The following is a 25669-nucleotide window of genomic DNA, read 5'->3' as shown; positions in this document are numbered from 1 at the left end:
GAGATTTTCTCAGAGGATTTGAGAGAGGATAAAAGAATACATCTGGCCATGATATGTGTGTACAGAATGGCCATTGCTTTCAACTCATGTGGATTGAGAAGAAATAGGTATTCTGTAGATAGAGAAGCATATACTGGGTCCAAAGAGAACTGCTTGGGCTCTGATGGTTTTTCAGTTCTTCCCTCCAGCCTGTTCGAATTTCTGATGTTGGATATTATAAAATATCTGTGTCCTTATAATAAAGTCTCTTTTTTTTTGTTTTTGCTAAAGGTAACATGAGTCGTTTTCTGCTACATGTGTCCAAAAGCATCTTAACTAATACACTATTTAGTTGTAATTAAGAAAATAATTTTACACAGGCTGTTTGAGGGAAGTTGCATTCTCCTTCTCAAACAGCCTGAGTTTGAAGGAGAAGCAATGGCTGTTGGTATAGCCATTTTAGGTAGAATAATGAAATTTTATCCTTTTATTAAATTAATTACCTCATTTTATTTTCATTTTTTATTTATTTTATTTTATTTTATTTTTTTATATATAGAGATGGGTTTCACTATGTTGGCCAGGCTGGTCTCGAACTCCTGACCTCAAGTGATCCACCTGCTTTGGCCTCCCTCCCAAAGTGCTGGGATTACAGGTGTGACCCACCACACCCAGCCTATTTTATTTTATTTTTAAGGCAAGGTCTCACTCTGCCACCCAGGCTGGAGTGAAATGGGGCAATCACAGCTTACTATAACATCAAGTTCCTAGGCTCAAGCGAATCCTTCCACCTCAGCCTCCTGAGTAGCTGGGACTACCGGTCTTTCCGCCCAGGCCTCCCAAAGTGCTGGGATTACAGGTGTCAGCCACAGCACGCAGCCAGGGATGAGTTTTTTTTTATATAACCAAACCAAGATGTACTGTGATTCAGTTTTGTCATATATATGGGGATAATTTACCTCCCCACTTTCCCAAGAACTTGCATAAACATTTCCCACTGCTAAAACAAAGCAAAATATGGAATGAATGGAAAGATTCACACGATGCTACCATATTTTGAACACATTGAGAGTGACCAGCTGATGAATATGCTAGTTGGCCAGTAACTTTTTGAATTCAGCTATGTGATTGACATAATTATAGTTAGCAAGTTATATGTGTTTAAAAACATTAGTCACTAAAATATGCAGGTTTTAATGAAACAGAGAAGATATTGTGCTGGGAATATTTAACCTAAAATACTTCTGTGGGGTAAGTTAAATCTCAAAATGTTTTACTTCTTAAGAAAAAATACATTTGGAATCTGCTCTGCAAGTGTCCAGTCATAATTGACAGAATGGCTTGTAATAAGGATTCTGAAATTCTTACTTGAGTTAAATCATTGCAGTGATTTACACTGAAGTCGAATGCTGGTTAAGTGGTTTCATGAGGATGAATTTTCCACCTAACCAGAGCACACTATCTGCCGTGCCTCTGCATTGTTTATTGTGATTCAATGGGTGAGATCTTTCCCCACTTACTTAACCCCAGAATTATTTAACATATATTCCAGAATCAGTGAACACTGCATCAATGAAACTTTCTGAGTTCCAGAGAAAACTCTCTTGATAATTCTAGTTACTGTACAAGCTGTGCTCTAATTTTTAGTGATATCTAAATGAAAATATAATATAATATAATGCAAGTTATTTTCTTTTCTTTTTTTCTTTTCTTTTTCTTTTTTTTTTTTTTTTGAGACAGAGTTTCTCTCTTGTTACCAGGCTGGAGTGCAATGGCGCGATCTCGGCTCATCGCAACCTCCGCCTCCCGGGTTCAGGCAATTCTCCTGCCTCAGCCTCCTGAGTAGCTGGGATTACAGGCAGGCGCCACCATGCCCAGCTAATTTTTGTATTTTTAGTAGAGACGGGGTTTCACCATGTTGACCAGGATGGTCTCGATCTCTTGGCCTCGTGATCCACTCCGCCTTGGCCTCCCAAAGTGCTGGGATTACAGGCTTGAGCCACTGCGCCCGGCAATTCAAGTTATTTTCAAAAGCTATTCTTTTTTTCTTTGAGGCAGGGTCTCAGCACTGGCTCTGTCACCCAGGCGGGAGTGCAGTGGTGTGATTGTGGCTCACTGCAGCCTCCAACTCCTGGGCTCAAGTGATCCTCCCACCCTAGCCTCAGCCTCAGCCTCCCTGGTAACTGGGACCACAGGTGTGTGTTACCACACCCAGCTATATTTTATATATATATGTTTTGGTAGAGACGGAGTTTCACCATGTTGCCCAGGCTGATCTAAAACTTCTGAGCTCAAGCAGTCTGCCTGCCTTGGCCTCCTAAAGGGCTGAGATTATAAGTATAAGCCACTGCACGCAGCCTCAAAACCTTTTCTTTTTTTGTCCAGCCCAACACCCTTTCATGATAATAACATGCAATAAATTATGAATAGAAGGGAACTTTCTTAACTTAGAGAAAGGCGTCTACAAAAAAACCCACAGTTACACTTAATAGTGGAAGGCTGAAAGCTTTCCTCCCAGGATAGGAATAAGACAAGGATATCTGCTCTCACCGTTTCAATTCAACATTGTATTACAGATTCTAGCCAAGATAATTGTGCAAGGAAAATAAATGAAACATCCATATTGGAAAGGAAGAAGTAAAACTATCTCTGCTTATAAACGGCACAATCTTGTATGTATAAGTCTGGCAAGGTTGCAGCATGCAAGATCAATTGTATTTTCCTTTTTTTTTTTTTTGAGGCAGGGTCTTGCTCTATTGCCCAGGCTAGTGCAGTGGTGCAGTCACACTTCACTGCAGCCTTGACTTCCCAGGCTTGGGTGATTCTTCCACCTCAGCCTTCCAAGTAACTGGGACAACAGGTGTGCACCACCACACCCAGCTAATTTTTTGTGGAGATAGGGTTTCACTATGTTGCCCAGCTGGTCTAAGATCAATTGTATTTCTATATATTCCAGTGAACAATTTAAAAATGATATCAGGCAGGGCATGGTGGCTCACACCTGTAATCCCAGCACTTTGGGAGGCAACAGGGGTGGATCATCTGAGGTCAGGAGTTCGAGACCAGCCTGGCCATCACGGCGAAACCCCATCTCTACTAAAAACACAAAACTTAGATGGGTGTGGTGGCGCTTGCCTGTAATCCCAGCTATTTGGGAGGCTGAGGCAGGAGAAGCACTTGAACCTAGGAGGTGGAGGTTGCAGTGAACCAAGATTGTGTCATTGTACTCCAGCCTGGGCGACAGAGAGAGACTCCGTCTCAAAAAAATACATAAATGAATAAAATTGAAATGGTGTTAAGAAAACAATTCCACATGCAAAAGATCAAAAGGAATTAAAATATTTAGGAATAAATTAACATAAATGCAAACCTACAATCTGAAAACTATCAAATATTGTTGAAAGAAATTAAAGAAGACCTAAATAAATGGAAAGACCTCCCATGTTCATGAATTAGAAGACTTAACATTAAGACAACAGTATTTTCCAAATCGATGCACAGATGCAATGCAATTCCTGTCAAAATCCTAGCTCCCTTATTTTATTTTATTTTTGAGACAGGGTCTCACTCTGTTCTCAGGCTGGAGTGCAGTGGCATGATTACAGTTCACTGCAGTCTTGACCACTTCAGCTCAAGCAATCCTCCCACCTCAGTCTCTAGAATCCAGCTACCTTTTTTTTTCTTTTCTTTTGCCTGCCTGCCTGCCTTCCTTCATTCTCTCTTTCTCTCTCTTTCTTTTCTTTTCTTCCTTCCTTCCTTTCTCTCTCTCTTCCTCTTTCTTTCTTTCTTTCTTTCTTTCTTTCTTTCTTTCTTTCTTTCTTTCTTTCTTTCTTTCTTTCTCTCTTGCTCTCCTTCTCTCCTTCCTTCTCTCTCTCTTTCTTTCTGGTAGAGCCTCACTGTGTCACCCAGGCTGAAGTACAATAGCATGATTTTGGCTCACTGCAACCTCTGCCCCCTGGGCTTAAGCGATTCTCATGCCTCAGCCTCCCTAGTTGCTGGGACTACAGGCATGTGCCACCACACCAGGCTAATTTTTGTATTTTTAGTAGACGCAGGGTTTCACCATGTTGGCCAGGCTGGTCTTGAACTCCTGACCTCAAATGATCTGCCCACCTCAGCCTCCCAAAGTGCTAGGTTTACAGATGTGAGCTGCCCAGCCTAACACCCAGCTACCTTTTTTAAAAGTGGAAAATTGAAGCTAATTGTAAATTCATATGGAAATGCAAGGTACTCAAACAACTTGAGAAAAAACAAAGTAGAAAGACTCACACTTCCTGATTTCAAGACTTACTACAAAGGTACATTAATCAAGACAGTGTGGTACTGACAAACGGCTAGACATATGATCAATAGATTAAAATTGAAAGTTCAGAAATAAACTCTTATATTTATGGTCAATTGATTTTTGACAGTGATGCTAAGACAATTCAATGGGGAAAGAATATTCTTTTCAGCAAATGGTGCTGGGACAACTGGGTATCTACATACTAATGAATGAAGTTGGACTCTGACTTCACACCATCTGTAAGAATAAACCGAAATGAGACAGGTGTGGTAGTTCACGCCTGTAGTCCCAGCTATTGGGAGGCTGAGGTGAGAGGATCTCTTGAGCCCAGGAGTTTGAGTCCGGCCCCAATGCAGGAAGACCACGCCTAAAAAAAAAAAATTAACTCAAAATGGATGAAAGACCTAACTACCAGAGCTAAAAGTACATAACTCTTGGAAGAAAACATCAGTGTAACTCTTTAGGACTTTGGAAAAGCAATGGTTTCTTGGGTTTGACACCAAAAGCACAAGCAATAAAAGAAAAAAGTAAATAAGTTGGATTTCACGAAGATTTAAAATTTTTGTGTTTCAAAGGATACCACCATCAAGAAAGTGAAAAGACAACTCACAGAACCGGAGAAAATTTTTGCAAACCTTATATCTGATAAAGAACTTGTATCTAGAATATGTAAAGAACTATTACAACTCAATAATAAAGACAATGATTTAAAAAATGGACAAAAGGTCTTAAATATTTCTTCAAAAAAGATTTATGAATGGTCAATAAGCACATCAAAAGATATTTGATGCAGAAAAAAATTCTAAAAAGATGTCTGATGTCATTTATTATTAGAAAAATAATAATCAAAACTACAAAGAGATACCAATTCATACCTATTAGAATGGCTAAAATAAAAATGATGGACAATAACAAGTGTTGGCATGGATGTGGAGAAATTGGAACTTGTGTATAATGTTAGTGGGAATGCAAAATAGTGCAACATTTTGGAAACAGTCTGGCAGTTCCTCGAGAGGTTTAACGTAGAGTTGCCATGTGACTCAGCAATTCAACTCCTAGGTATACACCTAAAATAAATGAAAACAAGGCTGGGTGCAGTGACTCACACCTGTAATCCCAGCATTTTGGGAGGCTGAGGTGAGAATATTGCTTAAGGCCAGGAGTTTTATATCAGCCTGAGCAACATCGTGAGACCCCCATTTCTATAAAGATATTTTTCCAAATTAGCTGGGCTTGGTGGTGTGAACCTATAGTCCTAGGTACACTTGGTGGGGTGAGGCCGGAGGATCACTTGAGCTCAGGAGTTCAAGGTTACAATGAGTATGACTGGGCCACTATAGTCCAGCCTAGGCAACAATGGGAGGATCTAAAAACAAATAAATACCAAGGTGGGAGGATCACATGAGCCCAGGAGTTTGAGATCAGTCTGAGCAATACAATGAAACACCTCTACTTGGTTTAACATAAGTAAATAAATAAAAAACAAACTGATTATGGTGATGGTTGTACAACTCTGTGATTATTATAAAAATCACTGAATTGTACATTTTAAATGGGTGAATTTTATGGCATGTGAATTATATATAAATAGAACAGAATTTATGTGTGTGTGTGTGTCTGTGTGTGTGTGTGTGTGTCTGTGTGTGACTGTATTAGACAGGACTCTCCAGAGAAACAGAACCAACAGGATGTATTTATACATAGAAAGAAGTGTATTTTAAGAAATTGGCTCACACTATTATGGAGACTGACAAGCCCAGAATCTGCAGGATGGGCCAGCAGGCTAGAGATGCAGTAATGAGTCAATGTTGCAATTGAAGTCTAAAGGCTGCAGAATTTACTCTTACTCAGGGGAGGTCAGGCCTTCAACTGATTGGATGAGGTCCACCCACATTATGGAGGACAATCTGCTTTACTTAAAATCCACTGATTTAGGCCAAGCGCGGTGGCTCATGCCTGTAATCCCAGCACTTTGGGAGGCCAAGGCCGGTGGATCACGAGGTCAAGAGATCGAGACTATCCTGGCCAACATGGTGAAACCCTGTCTCTACTAAAAATATAAAAATTAGCTGGGCATGGTGGCATGTGCCTGTAGTCCCAGCTACTTGGGAGGCTGAGGCAGGAGAATTGCTTGAACCCGGGAGGCAGAGGTTGCAGTGAGCCGAGAGCGTGCCATTGCACTGCAACCTGGCGCCTGGCAACAGAGTGAGACTCTGTCTCAAAAAAAAAAAAAAATCCGCTGATTTAAGTCATAATCTTACCCAAAATACCTCCACAGAAACATCCAGAATGATGCTTTATCACATATCTGAGCACTGTGGCCCAGCCAAGTTGACACATAAAATTAATCTTTATAATAGTCTATTTTTTTCTACTTTCTCATTGTTCCTGGATGGTCTCGATCCAGGATGGTCACCATTGGTCCTGGTGATTGGATAACTTTAGGAAGTGGCATTGGATAACTTTAGGAAGTGCTAAAAAGCAGTTCTAGATATAGTAGCTATTAAAAACAAAAGGTCAACGGACAGTGTATGCCTGATAGTTTATTTAGGCTATTAATAGAGTTAGTAATGGAGGTGATAAAAATAATTCCTAATAGGTCAGACTCGGTGGCTCAAGAGTTCGAGATTATCCTGGGCAACATAATGAAACCCCATCTCTACTAAAAATACAAACATTAGCTGGGAATGGTGGCACATGCCTGTAATCCCAGCTACTCGGAGGGGAGGCTAAGGCATGAGAATTGCTTGAACCCGGGAAGTGGAGGTTGCAGTGAGCAGAGATGGCAGCACTGCACTCCAGCCTGGGTGACAGAGTCAGATTCTGTCTCAAAATAAAAATAAAGGCCGGGCGCGGTGGCTCACGCCTGTAATCCCAGCACTTTGGGAGGCCGAGGCGGGTGGATCACGAGGTCAAGAGATCGAGACCATCCTGGCCAACATGGTGAAACCCCGTCTCTACTAAAAATACAAAAAATTAGCTGGGCATGGTGGCGCATGCCTGTAATCCCAGGTACTCAGGAGGCTGAGGCAGGAGAATTGCCTGAACCCAGGAGGCGGAGGTTGCAGTGAGCCAAGATTGTGCCATTGCACTCCAGCCTGGCTAACAAGAGTGAAACTCCATCTCAAATAAAATAAAATAAAATTTCTAATAATAAAAAGATATAGTATAGAAGTTTCCCTTTTCATAAACCTTTTACATAACTAAAGGTTATAAAATATGTCACTTATATTGACATTTCTCCTTTTCATTAAATTTATATTTTGTAAGTTCTTTGTAGCAGATATTTTGAGTTTTGCATTATAAAAAGTGTTTTGATTTTAGATTTAACATTGTTTTTAAAACATCCATTAGGGCCGATAATGAAAATGTTCCTATCTGGAAAATGACACAATTGAACACAAGTTGAACTCTTACTTCTTTACATAATAACTGCTTAGTTTTTTATATGTAAAATATTAAATCTGGTGGGGGGCTTATGCAAATGTAAGGAAAGTATTCTGGAAGAAGATATGCCAAACTGGTAACACCAGAGAGCTAAAAAGGCACTGGGTTTGAGAAAATGCTGGGGAAGTCCAAAGGGGACTTATCTGCATTGTACTTAAAATTGATATGGAGAATATATTTCCTGCATTACTTGTGTAATTAGCAATTTAAAAATAATATATGTGGTCTGATTTCCCTACTTTGCAGTTTGCAGAATGGTGGCTTAAAGAGATTGAGAAGCTCATGGAAGATCACACTGCTAGTTAATGGCAGAGGCAAGACTGGCAGCCAGGTCTCTGGTGGTCCAGTCTGTAACTAAGTCATCTACCCAGACAGTGATGTGCTGAAAACATCAAAATAGGCATTTAAAAAAATATTGAATATAAAAATATTAACTAGTCTAGAAATTTAATAGAGTTTTATATAGAATCTCATTTAGAAGATGAATCTAATTTTTCAGAACCAACAGAAAAAAAAGCCAGAGTGTTTTGGAGAAGGAATTTTGAAGCACTCACAGTCCTGGAGATGGATCAGGGAGGGAGAGGAGAAGGTAAAGAGCCATTTGGCTTGGCCTGGAGTGGAGGTGGTGGCTAGACCAGGACCCCTTAGGAGTGATCAGATATAGCTTGCATAGTGTGTGAAAAAGATAACACCTAGCAGTTGCCTATACCGAGTCCTGAAAGTTGTTTTAGTAATTTCACCTCTGTGAGCCTTAACTACTTTTATAAATATTTCTATTTAACTGTGACCTGGAATTGGGTTTTCAGAGTTTTCTAAATAACTGTTACTTGGAAACAAAACTGTATTTAATTTTACTAAACAAACACATATAAATCAGGTTTTCAATAATGTGCTTTCCTTTGTATACAGAGCTAATAAAGCCTACCCTCACTTTGAGGTACTACTTAATGCATTTAGATTCTCATCTTGTTTTTGTTTTTGTTGTTGAAATTTAAGATACATTTTCACAAAATAGAAAAAAGTTGAAGCAGAATTAGAGATTTTTGGAATTGGAGGAAGTCCTCGACTCATCTAACCTAACCTAATAATTCAAAGGACTTGCCTAAGTTCTCATAGTTGGAGCAAAAGACCTTTGTTTATGACTCCCCTCTACCACTATAAGCTCCTTGTACATCTATCAGTTGTTGGCTTTCCGAGGGCAAACCTTTTTTTGTTGTTGTTTAATATTTTATTTCTAACTCTGTGCCTGGCATATAGAGGGACTCATAAATATTTGTACAAAAAATAAATCCAAAGACTAACTACTGAGCTGGTGATGAAGGTTAAAAAATTATCAGTGCATGGAATATTGCAGCATGGCTGCTGGTGGTGGGCAGATAATTATCGACAAGGGCAAGACAGCCAGTACAAGGAAAGGGGACTTCTGAGAAGAGGAAGTGGTAACCTGGCAGAGAAGTGGCTTGTGAGGATAGACTGATCAGTAGAGTGTCCAGCAAAATGGTTCTGCAAGGGAAACAGCCCTTCAAAAGGCTGGAAAATACAGAATAGGGGGATAATCTCTACAGGAGTTTGGCTTATGTTCTCAGTAAACTAAGGCTCAGAAAGGCTGTGACTTTCCTAAGGTGTTATGTAAATTGGTCCCAGGGCTGGAAGTAGAACCAAGTCTTCTGTGTCCTGGACTAGCGCTCTTTCCCTTGTACCACTTCACCTTCTTTAGCTACTAAGACTGAGTTTGAAATGCTAGACTAGGACTATGTTCTAAGCAAACCCCCTCAGTCTATTGAAGCAGTCATGATTGTACTTTTCTTTTCTTTCTTTTCCTTCCTTTTTTTCCTTCCCTCCCCTCCCTGTCCCACCCCTCCCCTCCCTTTCCTCCCTTCCTCCCTCCCTCCCTCCCTCCCTTCCTCCCTTCCTCCCTTCCTTCTTTTTTCCTCACTCTGTCACCCAGGCTGGAGTGCAATGGTACAATCTCTGCTCATTGCAATCTCAGCCTCCCAGGCTCAAATCATTGTCTTGCTTCAGCCTCCTGAGTAGCTGGGTTTACAGATGCCTGTAAACGTACCTGGCTAATTTCTGTATTTTTAGTAGAAATGGGGTTTCACCATGTTGCCAAGCTGGTTTCGAACTCCTGACCTCAAATGATCCACCCGCCTTGGCCTCCCAAACTGCTGGGATTACAGGCATGAGCCACTGTGCCTGGCCAATGATTGCACTTTCTGTCTCATCTCTGACACAGGGAAGTGTGTTGAACAACAAAAGCACTGAGTACTGAGAGTAATACTGCAAGTCAAGGTGCATACTTATGTCTGCTTCCTGTCTGTTACTCAGATTGGAAGTAACTGATAATAAACTTGAAAGCATAAGTTCAAGTATACACTTCAGGCCAATGCTAGGACAGCCGTCTACCGTCCCGGTAAGAAGTGATATCTTCCTAAAACAAAACAACAACAAAATAACAGCTTCCAGATGTGTGTGTGTGTGTGTGTGTGTGTATTTATAGCACATATATATATATAGCATACGTATATGCAAACCAACTCCTGTAGCTCCTATCTGTACAAGCTCTTCTTATACCATCTTGCATCATCTCCTCTATTGTCATCTTGAACAAATTTTTTTAAAAATTATTTTAACTTTCCACTTAAGAGATCTCAATAAGCTTTTTTTTTTTTTTTTTTTTTTTTTGAGATGGAGTCTTGTTTTGTCACCCAGTCTGGAGTGCAGTGGCACAATTTTGGCTCACTGTAACCTCTGTCTCCTGGATTCAAGTGATTCTCCTGCCTCAGCCTCCACAGTAGCTAGGATTACAGGCATGTGCCATCACACTCAGCTAATTTTTATATTTTTAGTAGAGATGAGGTTTCACCATGTTGGCCAGGCTGGTCTGGAACTCCTGACCTCAAGGGACCTACCTGCCTGAGCTACCCAAAGTGCTGGAACTACAGGCGTGAGCCACCACACTAGTCTTCTGAAAGAACAATGAGAAACCAGCTGTCCCTCTCCTTCTGGATGGCACAGAGCACTGATGGAAGCTTGAAACGGCTACAGTTCCGTGGAGGAAGTCAGCTCTATTGTCACCATCAAAAAGGCAGCATTAGGGTAAGGCTGACATCATAGATTTCACAGCAGAGGGATGGAGAAAAGGAAATTCTTGATTATATTGTTGAGTCCATATCAAGTGATTCCTGTAAGCTCCTGTAAGAATCAAGTGATTCTCAATAAGCTTTTTAACTCATGATGTCAGAAATTTCATTTTGCATCCTACTCCATGCAGGTTATGCAGTAGGCATACCTTGTTTGTTTACTGAATGAGTAAAGACTTAAAAGTGAGATATATTATAGTTTCTAAATTCATTTTGTAGTAGTATTAGAATCAAATATTTCAAACAATCTCTTAAAATAAAGACTCTCCCAGTGAGGAGGAGTTGGGAGGTATCAAGTTCTTGTTTATCTTTGTCTCCCAGATGACTGATACTTGACATAGAATTCAGTGCATAGAATATCTAAGGTGAGCTCGTGTCTTCCCTCCACTGGACATTGTGGTTGTCTTCCAAGCATGCTTTTCACCTTGACTGTGTACCAGCCGGGAGACTTGGGGAGAGGGTTAACCCCATCCTAGTAATTCCATCTACCTTGCCACTATTAAGTTCTTCAGATAATCAAATCTAAGCCAAGCAGCATTCAGGAAGGGGCTTATGACTGATTTAGGAATCACATTAGTGATGGGAGCTTCTGTTTGAGGTTTCTCCTTCTTCTGAGAGAAGAGTGAGAAACCAGCTGTCCCTCTCCTCTGGATGGCACAGAATACAGATGGAAGCTTGGAACTGCTACAGTTCCATGGAGGAAGTCAGCTCCATTGTCACCATCGAAAAGTCAGCATTACGGTGATGCTGATCTCATAGATTTCAGAACAGAGGGATGGAAAAAAGGAAATCCTTGACAACATGGCTGAGTCCTTATCAAGTGATTCCCATAAAACTTACCTTAAAACCTGACCTGGGGCAGATCCAGGTTTAGGTTTGGAGTAGCTTGATGTTTACCCAATGTTGAGAGTTCTCTTTAAGATAAAGAATACAAAATTACAAAGGCACAATTAAGTACAGAAGTGAACATTTAAACAGAAAAGGATATCATACCAAACTATAAATTTTGAAAAGATATCAAATATTCTAAATATCTTCAAATCTAAAACAATAATAACATCTTAAAGTATACTTTCCATTTCTTTTTTTCCAGGGAATAATGTTTCTTTGGTATCTAAGGACTCAGCTCCTTACTGGGCTTTGGTGGAGGTAATGAGGCAGCGCCACCGGCGCGGTGGCTCACACCTGTAATCCCAGCACTTTGGGAGGCTGAGGCAGGTGCATCACAAGGTCAAGAGATCGAGTCAACATGGTGAAACCCTGTCTCTACTAAAAATACAAAAATTAGCCACCCATGGTGGCACAAGCCTGGAATCCCAGCTACTTGGGAGGCTGAGGCAGGAGAATCGCTTGAACCCAGGAGGCAGAGGTTGCGGTGAGCCGAGATCATGCCACTGCACTCCAGCTTGGGCAACAAGAGTGAAACTCCGTCTCAAAAATAATAATAATAATAATAATAATAATGAGGCAGCACATGCAGGTCTAAATTGAGATGGGAGTGTTCAGTCCTCATGGGCTTTACCAGATTGATTGCTGACTACCTTGCTGTGAATGACACAACTCACACAGTAATGCAGCCTTATATACAGCTTGGGAAGCACATAGGAGTCAAAGACACTCTTCAGAAAATGTCCCTAACAGCTACAGCCTTTGCTGTGTTTTCAATGATGAATTTAATAGCCTTATTTGTAGGGTGCACAGGCTGTGACCTTTTTTGACACCACCATTGTTTCTTCTTTTCTTTGTCATCTTGGAAGCAAGGACCCTAAAAACACTATTTTTATTGTTTTGTTATCTGCCTGACACATTGTTTTTTCTCCTGCTTTTTGGGATGTAGTTTTTTTGATGTTCTCTTCATAAGATAGTGCTTTTGTATTAGCATTACGGAGATGCTGTAATCTTATTATGGGAGGAATCCAAGGTTTTCTCTTCTGTAGTTGATCAAAATTTGTTTTATTATTTTTCTTTCTTTCCTTTTTCTTTTTTCGAGATGGAGTTTTGTTTTTGTCACCCAGGCTGGAGTGCAGTGTCATGATCTCGGCTCACTGCAACCTCTGCCTCCCGGATTCAAGTGATTCTCCTGCCTCATCCTCCTGAGTAGCTGGGATTACAGGCATGCACCACCACACCTGGCTAATTTTGTATTTTTAGTTGAAATGGGGTTTTACCACGTTGGTCAGGCTGGTCTCGAACTCCTAACCTCAAATGATCCACCCACCTTGGCCTCCCAAAGTGGGATTACAGGCATGAGCCACCGTGCCTGGCCTCTTTTTTTTTTTTTTTTTTTTATAGAGACAAGGTCTCACATGTTGCCCAGGCTGGTCTTGAACTCCTGAGCTAAAGTGATCTTCTCAACTCGGCCTCCCAAAGTGCTAGGATTATAGGGTTAGCCCCCATGCCTGGCTGTTTTGTTTCTAAAGCTTAAAAAGCTGTCTTTTAGTTTTATAGCATTTTGTAGAGAGTTGTCAAATTTGAGAAAGTATCATATTTCATATATGATTTATACCATTTCAGGACATATCAAATTTTCTTGAGCAACAGTAACCTCAAATACACTTTGAGTTCATCCTATTTAGTTACCAGTTGTCCTCAATATTATTTTTGTCGTGACAGACAATGAATTCTGTGCTATCCTCATTGAAATCAGTATTTTAGGAGTCTGCCTACATGTGGCTTCCCTCAGTTCTGTTTATAATAGTTTGTGCTCCATGAGTACTGGAATTCTGGAAAACTGTGTCTTAAAGGATCCCCATCAAAAAAGATAAAAAGCACGGTGTATTTGTAACAATAAAGGCAGTATTATCAAGTATAGTCCTGCAGGGCATATGACATTTCCATCCACAATGGACCTCTAATAGGATGGCCTGCATATAAAATGGTAGACCCATAAAATTATATTTTTATTGTACCTTCTCTATGTTTAGATATATTTAGATACACAAATACCATTGGGTTACAATTGCCTACAGTATTCAGTACAGTCACATGCTGTAAAGGTTTGTAGCCCAAGAGCAATTAGCTATACCATATAGCCCAGGTGTGTAGTAGGCTATACCATCTAGGTTTGTATAAGCACACGCTGTACTGCCTGCCCAATGATGAAATTGACTAGTGACACATTTCCAACGTTAAGCCTATTTCTGATGTTAAGTGATGTACCACTCTATATACCTGACAAGAGAGTGATTTTCTGTTTTCATTAGGTATCTGCTTTTGCTTTTACATGCCTGATGATCTGTCAGGTGGGTGGTTCTCCTGTTCTGAGTCAGCTCAGCTGATGTCACTCACCCATGTGTGGCCACCTGGAGGGTTGACTGGCCACAGGATCATCTGGGATGGCCTCACCCTCATGACTAGAGTTTGGCTGGCTATCAGCTGAGCTGATAATTAGGCCACATGTCTGTCATCTTCCAGGAAGCTTGCGTGGGCTTCTTTAAAGGGCAGTTATATTCTAAGGCATAAGGCACAAGTATTTTTCAAATCTCAGGTTGCTCATCTATGGTACCACAAGAAATTAATAAAACCCCTGTCCTGCCCCAGCCTGGAGCTGCTCTCCCTGAATCCTAACCCTGATCCCACAGATATATCACAGTAATTAGGAGCAGGGATAGGACATTTAGGATCTCTAAAGATGCAGCTGAATTTTAAAATACCGATCAGTTTTCCTTATTGCTCATTTATGTCAGGAAACATGACTTGTACACATATATAGTTTTTTTTTTTTTTTTTTTTTTGGTCTCAGTAGAGATGGGGTTTCACTACCAGCTGGCCAGGCTGGTCTTGAACTCCTGACCTCATGATCCACCCTCCTTGGCCTCCTAAAGTGCTGGGATTATGGGTGTGAGCCACTGCGCCTGGCTACTTCTGTTTTTTGTTTTTTTTTTTAGATAAGAGTCTCACTCTATCGCGCAGGCTGGAATGCAGGGGTACGATCTTGGCTCACTGCAACCTCTGCCTCCTGGTTTCAAGCGATTTTCCTGGCTCAGCCTCCTGAATAGCTGGGATTACAAAGGCACACACCACCATGTCCAGCTAATGTTTGTATTTTTTGTAGAGGCAAGGTTTCATCATGTTGGCCAGGCTGGACTCAAGTGACCCACCTGCCTCAGCGTCCCAAAGTGCTGGGATTACAGGCGTAAGCCATGACACCCAGCCTATAGTTCTTTTAAAAGACAATTATTTTCTTAACAAAATAAGATAACTTTCCTCCAATTATCAATTTTTAGACCATTTCTGCATTATCATGGTTTCACGTCTTTAAGCTTGTTTTGTATAGTTTGCAACCTAAATCTATATATTTCCTAGTACTGGCAGACCTATCGTATTTGAGTTTATAGGCTGACATTCATGGTCTTGTAGGCAAAACCCAAGTTCCTAGGTAGTACTGAGAGGTAGTTATGGCCGGGCGCAGTGGCTCGCGACTGTAATCCGAACACTTTGGGAGGCTGAGGGGGTGGATCATTTGAGGTCAGGAGTTTGAGACCATCCTGGCCTACATGGTAAAATCCTATCTCTACTTAAAAAAAAAAAAAGCTGGGTATGAGGGCATGCATCTGTAATCCCAGCTACTTGGGAGGCTGAGGCAGGAGAATCACTTGAACCAGGACGCAGAGGTTGTAGTGAGCCAAAAAATCATGCCACTGCACTCCAGCCTGTGCCACAGAGCAAGACTCCATGAAAAAAAGGAAGGGAGGAAGGAAGAAAGGCAGGAAAGGAAGGGAGGGAAGGAGGGAGGGAGGGAGGGAGGAGGAAGAAAGGAGGGAAGGGAGGGAGAAAAGGAAGGAAGGAAGGAAGGAAGGAAGGAAGGAAGGAAGGAAGGAAGGAAGGAAGGAAGGAAGGAAGGAAGGAAGGAAGGGTCACTATTGTCTCAGGAAAATTACAGAGGAAACTAGAGACTTGAATGATGTGTTGCCATGGCAACAGCTGCCCGTGTGTTTCCAGCAACAGAATCTGTTATTGAAGCGAGCACAAATGTTAGTCTGTTGCCACCAGCCAGGGGTCAGTTTGCAAATGATGTCTCTCTTGAGGGCTAATCAATACGGACACTATCTTCCCAGATGGAGACCACAGCAATGGCAAGCCATGTGAAGCTGACACGTTATCTTTATTTCCCAGTCTAGTTGAAGCTCTGATGGCAGCACACCAGTCTTCTTCGTTTAGTGATATTTTATCGGTGAACTGTGAAGACTTTTGTTCCCACAGCTGACCCAAAATGTTCGACTGGGACGAAACCCAATGGATTGCTACTTTCAAGAGAAATCAGTCTTAAGTTTACAGTGAACGGCCATTGTTGGAGTGGTCAGCGGCAAACAGGGAGATGGGAAAGAATAGTGAACCCTGGAGGACCAAACGCATGTGATGGAAACAACTCTCTACACAAACACCTTAGCAGAGTCTGGCCTGCTGTCAGGAAACTGACACAAAGCTCCAGAGTCCTAATGATAATTACTGTCCCCCCATCACCCCCAAAGGCACAACCTGGACAGAATATGCTCTCACATCCCCTACAGGTCCTGGGGCATAAACATCTTTAGAACTCAAACCAAATTCTACATAACACTGACCAAATCCCTTAAAATTGGCCTTTAAACCTGACCCAGGGTAGATCCAGGTTTCAGTTTGGAGTAGCCTGATGCTTGTACAGTTTTGAGCGCTCTCTTTAGAAAAAGAATACAAGATTACAAATGTAAAATTAAGTACAAAAGTGAATATTTAAACAGAACAAGAAATCACACCAGACTAAATTTTGAAAAGATGAGAACCGTCCCAAATATCCCTAAATCTAAAACAATAATAATTTTTTTAAAAGAATAATTTTCATCTTATTTTTTCCTCAGAGTATAATGTTTCTGCCATCTCTAAGGGCTCAGCTCCTTACATGGGCTTTGGTGGAGGTCCGAGGTGACTGATAAATCAGGTTCTGCTACTCCAAAAATAGAATAATGGTTTTTATGTCAGAATTCTTCAAAGCCTGGAGAATGCATCTATTTAGGGAATGTCAGCTTGAGGATTAAATGCAAATCTTATTATTCAGTGTATTTATCTTTTTTTCTTTGCAGTGCACCATCTTTGCTCACTGCAACCTCTGTCTCCCAGGTTCAAGCTATTTTCATGCCTCAGCCTCCCAAATAGCTGGGACTACAGGCATATACCACCACACCTGGCTAATTTTTTGTATTTTTAGTAGGAATGGGGTTTCACTGTGTTAGCCAATTTGGTCTTGAACTCCTGTCCTCAAGTAATCCACCTGCCTTCGCCTCCCAAAATGCTGGGAATACAGGGGTGAGCCACCGTGCTCAGCCTCAGTTTATTTCCTACTCATAAATAACTCAGATTTGATTATTATATTACAGGTTTGCTGGAAGCACAAATCATATTCATGGTCACTGAAGCCAGATGTTTGATTACTCTTAACAATTAACAGTATTACTTATTAGGAAAGTAATGCTGTAAGAGTCAGCAAAATGGGGCCCAGCTTCCCAGGGCTTTGTCACCATCAGCATCTTGCCTTGCACTGCCCTCTTCCTGCCATCTGTGTCCAGCCTGAGCAAGAAAAGATCTGGTGCTCAGGGAACCCTTCACTGGGAAAAGTTACATAAGGACCGTATAGTAGAGGATAATATTGAAATTAGGCTATTTTTCTTAGCTGTGATGATGGTATTGCCATGTGATAATGCAAGTGAATATTATTATTTTTAGGTGAGGCATAGGGAATGTTTTGGGGTGGAATTTTCTATGTCTTCAATTTACTTTCAAAAAAACAATATAGCAAGTCCTCAAATAAGTCTCTTCATTCAATGTCGTTTTGTTCGACGTGAGTTTGTTATAATATTGACGAGAAAAAAAATCATTCCTAGAAATAGATTCCTGACCAGGGCCACTGTGTGAAGTTACACGCTCTCTTCACGTCTGCACGGTTTTTCTCCAGGTGCTCCAGTTTCCTCCCATGTCCCAAGGCTGTGCACATTTGGTTCCCTGGTGTGTCTACATGGTCACGGCGTGAGTGAGTGAGTGTGAGCTTGTGGGGGTGTGAGTGTACACTAACATGGGGCCGTGGCTGCTTCTCACCTTGAGCCCTGAGCTGCCAGGATGGGCTCTGGCCACCTATAAACTTAAACTGGAATAAGCGGGCAAATCATCTTACTAGTTTTCATTCATCTTTCTTTCTTTTTTTAAAATTCATCTTTCTTAAATATGTATATAGCTCACATTTATCTCAATGTTTAATACTATAAGTGTTTTGGGCTTTAGAAGTTTGGTGTTTTCGTTATAAGAAATAGGCCAAAGAAACTTTTGTAAAATTTGTTTTGTTATAAGTTGTTTCTCTGAAAGCTGAAATTTCCAAGGACTTATTGACAACTCTAAGTGAGGACTTACTGTATATGGAAAAAGAGATAGAGATGAGAGAGGATGAGAAAGAGCGGGGGGAGAGGGAGAGAGGTGGGGGAGACAGGCAAATATTTGATTTCAGTGAAAAATATATGGGTGTTAATTGTATCATTATTTCAACTTTTTTGAAAGCTTGAAGTTTTTCAAAATAAAATGTTGAGGGAAAATATATATTAAAAGACTGTTAGTCTCTGACCTCTGGTGACTCTAGAAATTTCTTTGGGTCCCTCTTTCTTTTTATTTTCTTGAGACAGAGTCTTGTTCTGTTGCCCAAGCTAGAGTACAGGGCACAGTCTCAGCTCACTGCACCCTCCACCTTCCGGATTCAAGCAATTCTCCTGCCCCAGCCTCTGGAGTAGTTGGGACTACAGGCGTGCACCACCAGGCCTGGCTAATTTTTGTATTTTTAGTACAGACAGGGTTTCACCATGTCAGGTTGGTTTTGAACTCTTGATCTCAGGTGATCCACCCGCCTCTACCTCCCAAAGTGCTGGGATTATAGGTGTGCACCACAGGGCCCAGCCGAGTCACTTTTACATTTTCTGCAGAACTGGAAGGCTAACAGTCATAAAGACCTCTGCACCAGACATGTGGTGGTCAGGTGTTAATTAGTTTAGGCCTTGTTCCTCTAAAACCTAGAGAGGGAGGACAGGCAGGGGACAGTGAGCTGTGGGTAGGACCTCAGGTGGGAGAGGGAGAGCCCAGGGTGACTGTTGCCTTGGCTCATGGGTCTCACAAGTGGATATGGGAAGTGGGTAGTTAAGCATAAAGTATTCTCCAAAGAAAACAAGGTATTTAGGAGATTAATATATTTCTCTTTTCTATATTTTGCTGCATCATTTATTATCACTTTGGACTGAGAACCAGGTCTGTTTCCCTTGTTTCAAAGAGCAACTTGTTACATCAAGGAGCAGGAACTAGCATCCTGGGAGTTTCCAATGGGAAAGACAAATTGTGTGTGTGTGTGTGTGTGTGTGTGCACGCGCATGCGCGTGCGTGCGTTTGTTAGGCATTTGAAACAAGTGCAGACTGCTACAGGTTCAGAGATGAAGTCATTGTTTCCTAATCTCTTGTTCCCGTTTAAACAAAAGGATTTTTTGTGGTCAAGTGTTTGGAGGCACTACATACTATATTACCTTCTTCAGATTCAAAGCCTATTTGTTCATTTAAAATTCTGGGAAGTCCCACAAAAAGGAAGCCTAGGTAAATGGTTTAGCCTAGGATTTTCCAAACTTACTAAGATACCTATATAACATTATGCCACAGGACACCCAGATCTACAGGCAACTAGTAGAGCTATTTTTAAGTAATTATAGGTTAACGTTTTCTAGTAAATTCCATTGCTATTAAATGACAGTCTATGAACAGTTACTTCCTCAGAAACAGGCTTTGTACACACTATTGTGTATAAGGTACAGGTAAGAATAGTCCAATTAAAGTTTAAGGAACCAATGTAACATGAACAGAAATCATCAATGAAAACAAAACATTTAAAAATTATAATATCAATCCATGGGAAAGTTTGCATTAGGGAAACACACTTGTACACATGTCAAGACATGTGTCTGTTTTAGAAGTTAAAGTTTACACTTGTTATTTTTGGATGCTAAATGTTTCTAATCTTCTTGGCATTAACCTGCTGGTTTCATTCACTTTTTTCTTTTCTGTTTTTTTGAGACAGGATTTCACTTTGTCATCCAGGCTGGATTACAGTGGTGCCATTGATCTCCCCAGGCACCACTAGTGCATAACAATTACTAGTTAAATCAGTATGTTAATTTATTAACTATGTATTTATTTTTAATATTAAAAATGTTGGCTAGGCATAGTGGCTCATGCCTGTAATCCTGGCACTTTGTGAGGTCAAGACAGGAGAGGACATGGTTTGAGGCCAGAAGTTCAGATATATACTTCTCCTTCTTATTAAGTTTATTACTATTTTCCAACATACAAATTGGGTTTTATGGCTGATGCAGTAGCTCACTCTTGTAATCCCAGCACTTTGGGAGGCTGAGGCAGGAGACTCACTTGAGCCCAGGAGTTTGGGACCAGCCTGCGCAACATAGTGAGACCTTGTCTCTACAAAACAAATACAAAAAGTAGCTGAGCATGGTGGCACATGCCTATAGTCCCAGCTACTCAGGAGGCTGAGGTGAGAGGATCACATAAGCCCCGGGAGTCAAGGCTGCAGTGAGCTGTGATTGCGCCACTGCACTCCAGCCTGGGCAACAGAGTGAGACCTGGTCTTAAAACAAAATGACAATTACTTTTGCACCAACTTAATATTTCTTTAACATAGCCATCAAGTCACCTAGTAATTCAGCATTTTTTTCCCCCCACTGAGTTAAGAGCTTTTTAACTATTAAAAAGTTTGCTTGACTGGGCATGGTGTGTTGGGGTCCGGCACATCTGCCGGGGGACTACCAACCTGCAGGAGTCCCCGAGACCGCCAACGTAGATGTCTCATTCAACCTGAGGGAGAGAGTGCGCGGAAGTGAAAGAAAATAGAAAAACGGAGTCTGGAGGGCTGGCTTAGGCTATGTCCAAGCAGCAATTTTATTTTTGCAATACGTTTCATTATTTACTTTTCTGAAGTCAAAGTTGTTTACACCAGATCAACATACTTAAGTTACAGTAAGCAAGTTACGCCCACTAAGTTACGCCCAGTAAGTAAGTTAAGTCCAGTAAGTAGGTTACACCCAATAGGTCAAGGTAAGTAAGTTACAGTCACGCCCTGTAAGCTATGGTAAGTTACAGTTACACCCAGTAAGTTACGGTAAGTAAGTTACCAAGTGTAAATACCTAATTTAATATTTTACAATGAAGGTAACAAGGGTCCAAAATGAACACAATCAAGCAATAAACCATAAGGAGCCGAAAGTGGTCACAATGCCTTGCACGTCCTCATATCCATAAAGTAATGTCTGTTAATTATTTTGAGTAACATATAGTTCCTCTCTCGGTTCCTGCTTTCCCTCAGCTTGACTCCTCCAACCAGGGATCTGTGTCTGGGCTCAAGCTCACCGTATGGTGAGGCCCATTTCCCAGGGGCCTCACGCGGGAGCGATCCCCACAGATTCCCTCAATGTTGGTTCATGCCTGTAATCCCAGCACTTTGGGAGGCTGAGGTGGGCAGATGACTTGAGGTCAGGAGCTCAAGACCAGCCTGGCCAATATGGTGAAACCCCATCTCTACTAAAAATACAAAAATTAGCAGGGTGTGGTTGTGGGCACCTGTAATCCCAGTTACTCAGGAGGCTGAGTGAGAGAATCACTTAAACCTGGGAGACAGAGGTTACAGTGAGCCAAGATCACACCACTGCACTCCAGCCTGGGTTACAGAGTGATGCTCTGTTTAAAAAAAAAAAGTTTTCTCATGTGTTCCTCACTGTCTAATAACTTTGAATAGAGCCTCATGATGAGAAAATGTTGGGGATCCTCTTCTTGACATTCAGAACTATCACACTCTGCTCTCACCCTGCCTTTCCCCTTTTTCTCCTGCTGTTCTACTCCATGAACCTCTTTTGCTGTGAAACTGGGCTTCTTGGCACCCTTAAAAACAGTGTTTCCTCCCTTCCTGCCTTTGCCAATTCTGCCTAGAGTACTCCAGGATTCTCTTCTGCCTGGACCACTCTGGACCACTCTTTCTCTTTGCCTTTTGCCCCATCTTCCTTTGCAGCTTATCAAATCCCTCATCTCTGTTCCCCTCCTCTGTAATATTATCCTGGACTACTCCATCCACGGGGACTTCTTCCTCTGACTCTTGGGATCTGTCAGGCAGCACCTGCGTAGACTTGTTCATGTTTTCCGTGTACTTGCATGATTCTACCATCTGCGTGTTGGTATTTTGAGGGTAGGGATTCTGCACTAGACAGCTTTGTTTCCATCATGTTACCTTGGACACAATAAGCGTTGATGTAATTGTTGATTGATTTAAAATAGATTTTTCTATTTTTAAAATAGGCAGAGAAGAAACTCTACTAATGTTTCTCAAAAGGCAACACCTACAAGAGCCTGCCTGGAATGACTGAAAGGACAAAGGAGGTTATTACATGTCTTAACTAAAAATTTCAAAGCAGCTCAAAGGAGTATTTATCAAATGAAAAGCAGCAATCTCTGAATATTGATTTAGTACATGTGTAATATAGCTATGTTGGAGGACAGGGGAAAGCATGTGTATATTGGGGTGGGGAACACAGGAAGAAAGCTAAATCCTCATTTTCCAAAATAGTAGGAAAGCAATATATACTTTCTAACGTGGAAAAAAGTTTAAAAAATTTTGCAGCATAAGCATATTTATATCCATGAAGGTATATAACAAAAGAATTCTTTTTTTTCTTTAATGGCCTCTGCAAAGGTCCTTACTTCTTTTCTCTTTGAGTCCCTTTTGGAGCACATCTCACTCTCTTGATTTTATTTATTTATTTATTCATTTTTTGAGACAGAGTCTCACTCTGTCACCCAGGCTGGAGTGCAGTGGCACCATCTCGGCTCACTGCAACCTCTGCCTCCCAGGTTTGAGTGATTCTCCTACCTCAGCCTCCTAAGCAGCTAGGACCACAGATGTGTGCCACCATTCCCGGCTAATTTTTGTATTTTTAGTAGAGATGGGGTTTCACCATGTTGGTCAGGCTAATCTCGAACTCCTGACATCAAGTAATCCACCAGCCTCAGCCTCCCAAAGCGCTGGGGTTACAGGCATCAGCCACCACCCCAGCCAACTCTCTTGATTTTAAGTGGACCCTCTAGATAGACTCATTTCCAATTCCAGGTCTCTTTATTTCCCCTTATTGTTATACTGCAGAGGTGCTGGTGGGAGGGGTATGAGCAAGACTGGAGAAAGGAAGTGTTAGTAATAGTCTGTGTGTGAAAGTGGGGTCCCCAGACAAGGACAGCAACTGTGGGGAGGGAGAGTGAGGCTGATTTAAAAGTCATTTAGGAGGGAGACTTTACAGAGCTATAAGGTAGCTATGGATGGTGAGGGAGTTGGAGGACCCAAAGATGAACCAGGTTTCCAGCAGAGGTGCTGGAGGGATTAAGAAGGAAGAAAAGGTTTAAAGAGGGGAAAAAATGTTAGTTCAGTTTTGAAGGTGTTGAAGTTTCAGTGCTGGGAAAAATGGAATAGGAGCTGTGTTATAGGCACTTTCATTTACCAGTGGGTTATGAAAGAGGGAAGAATAGGGACAGGAACCACATTTCAGCAGTAATAATGAATCCTGATAATCAGGAGAGACTGGGATTTCTGCTTCATGGTGGGACAGAGAAGAATATGTTTGACACTCCTGTGATCCACAGGAGCATCTTTTCTTTCTCCCCTGCCTGAATTTGATGGTAAATGAACAGTGTAGCCAAGCTATATTATCCTATAATCATTCCTTGAACAGGGTTGGGTGACAAGGGGCTAAGATTATCAGGAATGAGGAATGGGGTCATCAACCAGCTAAGCCACCTAGAGCAGTAGAGGTGCTATCTGAGGGTGAGGGTAGTCTAGAATTGGTAGTAGAGGAGGGAAATGGACCATTTCATGTGGCTTTGGGAGCAGCTGCAGAGGGAAATACTGTAACTTTGCCCCCTGACATTCTTGCAAGATTCTCCTAATGAAGGAACAAACCAGAAATCCAGGGCAGCTGTTCTCAAATAGGGTGAACTTCCTGTAGAAGCAGGTGCATTCCAGTGACATAAAGGGTGTGCAGGGACACATGCCATGGTGCTCTGCTCAGATTCCCACTGTAGAACCATGAAGTTCATTCTTTGGCTGCCAGAAGTACCGGCTGCTTTACAACTTACTGTGAGTTCTTCTAGAATTGTCCTCAGCCAGAGACTTGGCTCTCTAAATTTACGTCCCCCAGACTGCATCCAATGACCCACTGATGGTGGGGAACAATTGCTCAGCGTAGACAACTCTGTAGGGAGCTCTGAGCTCTTGCTGGTTGGGCTGAGGGTTCTGCTGTCAACTGCACAGCAGGTCAACTCCTCAGTAGGTCAACTCCTCCTGCAGCTCAATTCTGCTGCCTTCACTGCTCCAGAGTCGCGTGCTCCTGCATGTAAGTCTCTGCCTAAGAGTCAGTTTCCCAGGGAACCTAACCTAACACATTAGGGCAATGCAAATAAACTAAATCCTCCCCGTTCACAGGAGGAAGTCAGCAGATAATATCTAAGGGTGATAAAAATCAATATGTAAAGGTGTAAGCATATTCACTAGAGTTACACAGACAAGCACCAGAAGAACTGAAAATAGAAATGATGAAAAGAATATTGTCTCTGTAAAATGTGACTGCGGATTGATTAGGTGGGAGACTTGCTTTTCCTTCTGGATTTTCTGAACTACTGAAATTAATATCATATGCAAATAGTACTTTGACTCAAGTCTAATTTTAACATTAAAACAAGACTCTTGGAAACAACTAATGATAAAGAGGTAGTGAGGGAGGCAGAGAGAAGTAATAATGTTTGATCCAGAGGATGTGGCGTAGATTTCAGGTGCTGTTTCTGTGTCTGGGTATAGGTCACTTCCTCTTCCAGAGACTTAGTTTTCTCATCTGTCAAGCAGGAATAACAATGATATTAAATGAAAACCTCTCAATATCATTGTGAAGTGTAAATAAAATAATGAAAAGTGAAAATGCTTATTAAAGCTCTGAAGAGCTGTCCTACACAGGAGAATGAAATACATGTTTGAGGTACTGGCAATGTACAAAAACCACAAGAGTGGTTAATTCTGGCTGGGGATGAAAAAGGCCTCATGAAGGCAGGATCACGCGTGGTTGGCTTGAAGAAGAAAGGAAGAGTTTGGTAGGCAGAGAAGTAGAGGTGGTGGAGAGAAAAAAAAATTTTTAAGATGGTTCTACTCTGTTGCACAGTCTGCCGTGCAGTGGCACGATCTCGGCTCACGGCAACCTCTGCCTCTGGGTTCAAAAGATTCTCCTGCCTCAGCCTCCTGAATGGCTGGGATTACAGGCATGCGCCACCATGCCCAGCTAATTTTTGTATTTTTAGTAGAGACAGGCTTTCACTATGTTGGCCGGGATGGTCTCCAACTCCTGACCTCAGGTGATCTGCCTTTCTTGGCCTTCCAAAGTGCTGGGATTACAGGCATGAGCCTCGGTGCCAGGCCCAGTTTTTTTTTGTTTTTTTTTTTAAACATTGTCTTGCTCTATCGTGAAGGCTGGAAGGCAATGGTACCATCTCAGCCTCTGCCTCCTGGGGTCAAGCAGTCCTCCCACTTCAGCCTCCCATGTAGGTAGGACTACAGGCATGTGCCACCATGCCCAGCTAACTTTTGTATTTTTTTTGTGAGGGTGGGGTTTCACCACATTGGCCTGGCTGGTCTCAAACTCCCAGCTTCAAGTGATCTGCCCACCTCAGCCTCCCAAAATGCTGGGATTACAGGCATGAGCTACCATGGCCAGACAAAATATTTTATTTT

The 25669-nt window shown here is 41.6% G+C and overlaps 1 pseudogene; it reads right to left on the bottom strand.

Annotated features, from left to right (window-relative positions):
• The window catches only part of LOC100404221 (ferritin light chain pseudogene), a 57504-nt pseudogene extending 35429 nt beyond the window's left edge, over positions 1–22075 (bottom strand).
• Positions 22076–25669: the final 3594 nt, after the last annotated feature.

This window comes from Callithrix jacchus, chromosome 14, assembly GCF_049354715.1.
Source record: "Callithrix jacchus isolate 240 chromosome 14, calJac240_pri, whole genome shotgun sequence".
Classification (NCBI taxonomy): domain Eukaryota; kingdom Metazoa; phylum Chordata; class Mammalia; order Primates; family Cebidae; genus Callithrix; species Callithrix jacchus.
This window is presented reverse-complemented; position numbering and strand designations above follow the sequence as displayed.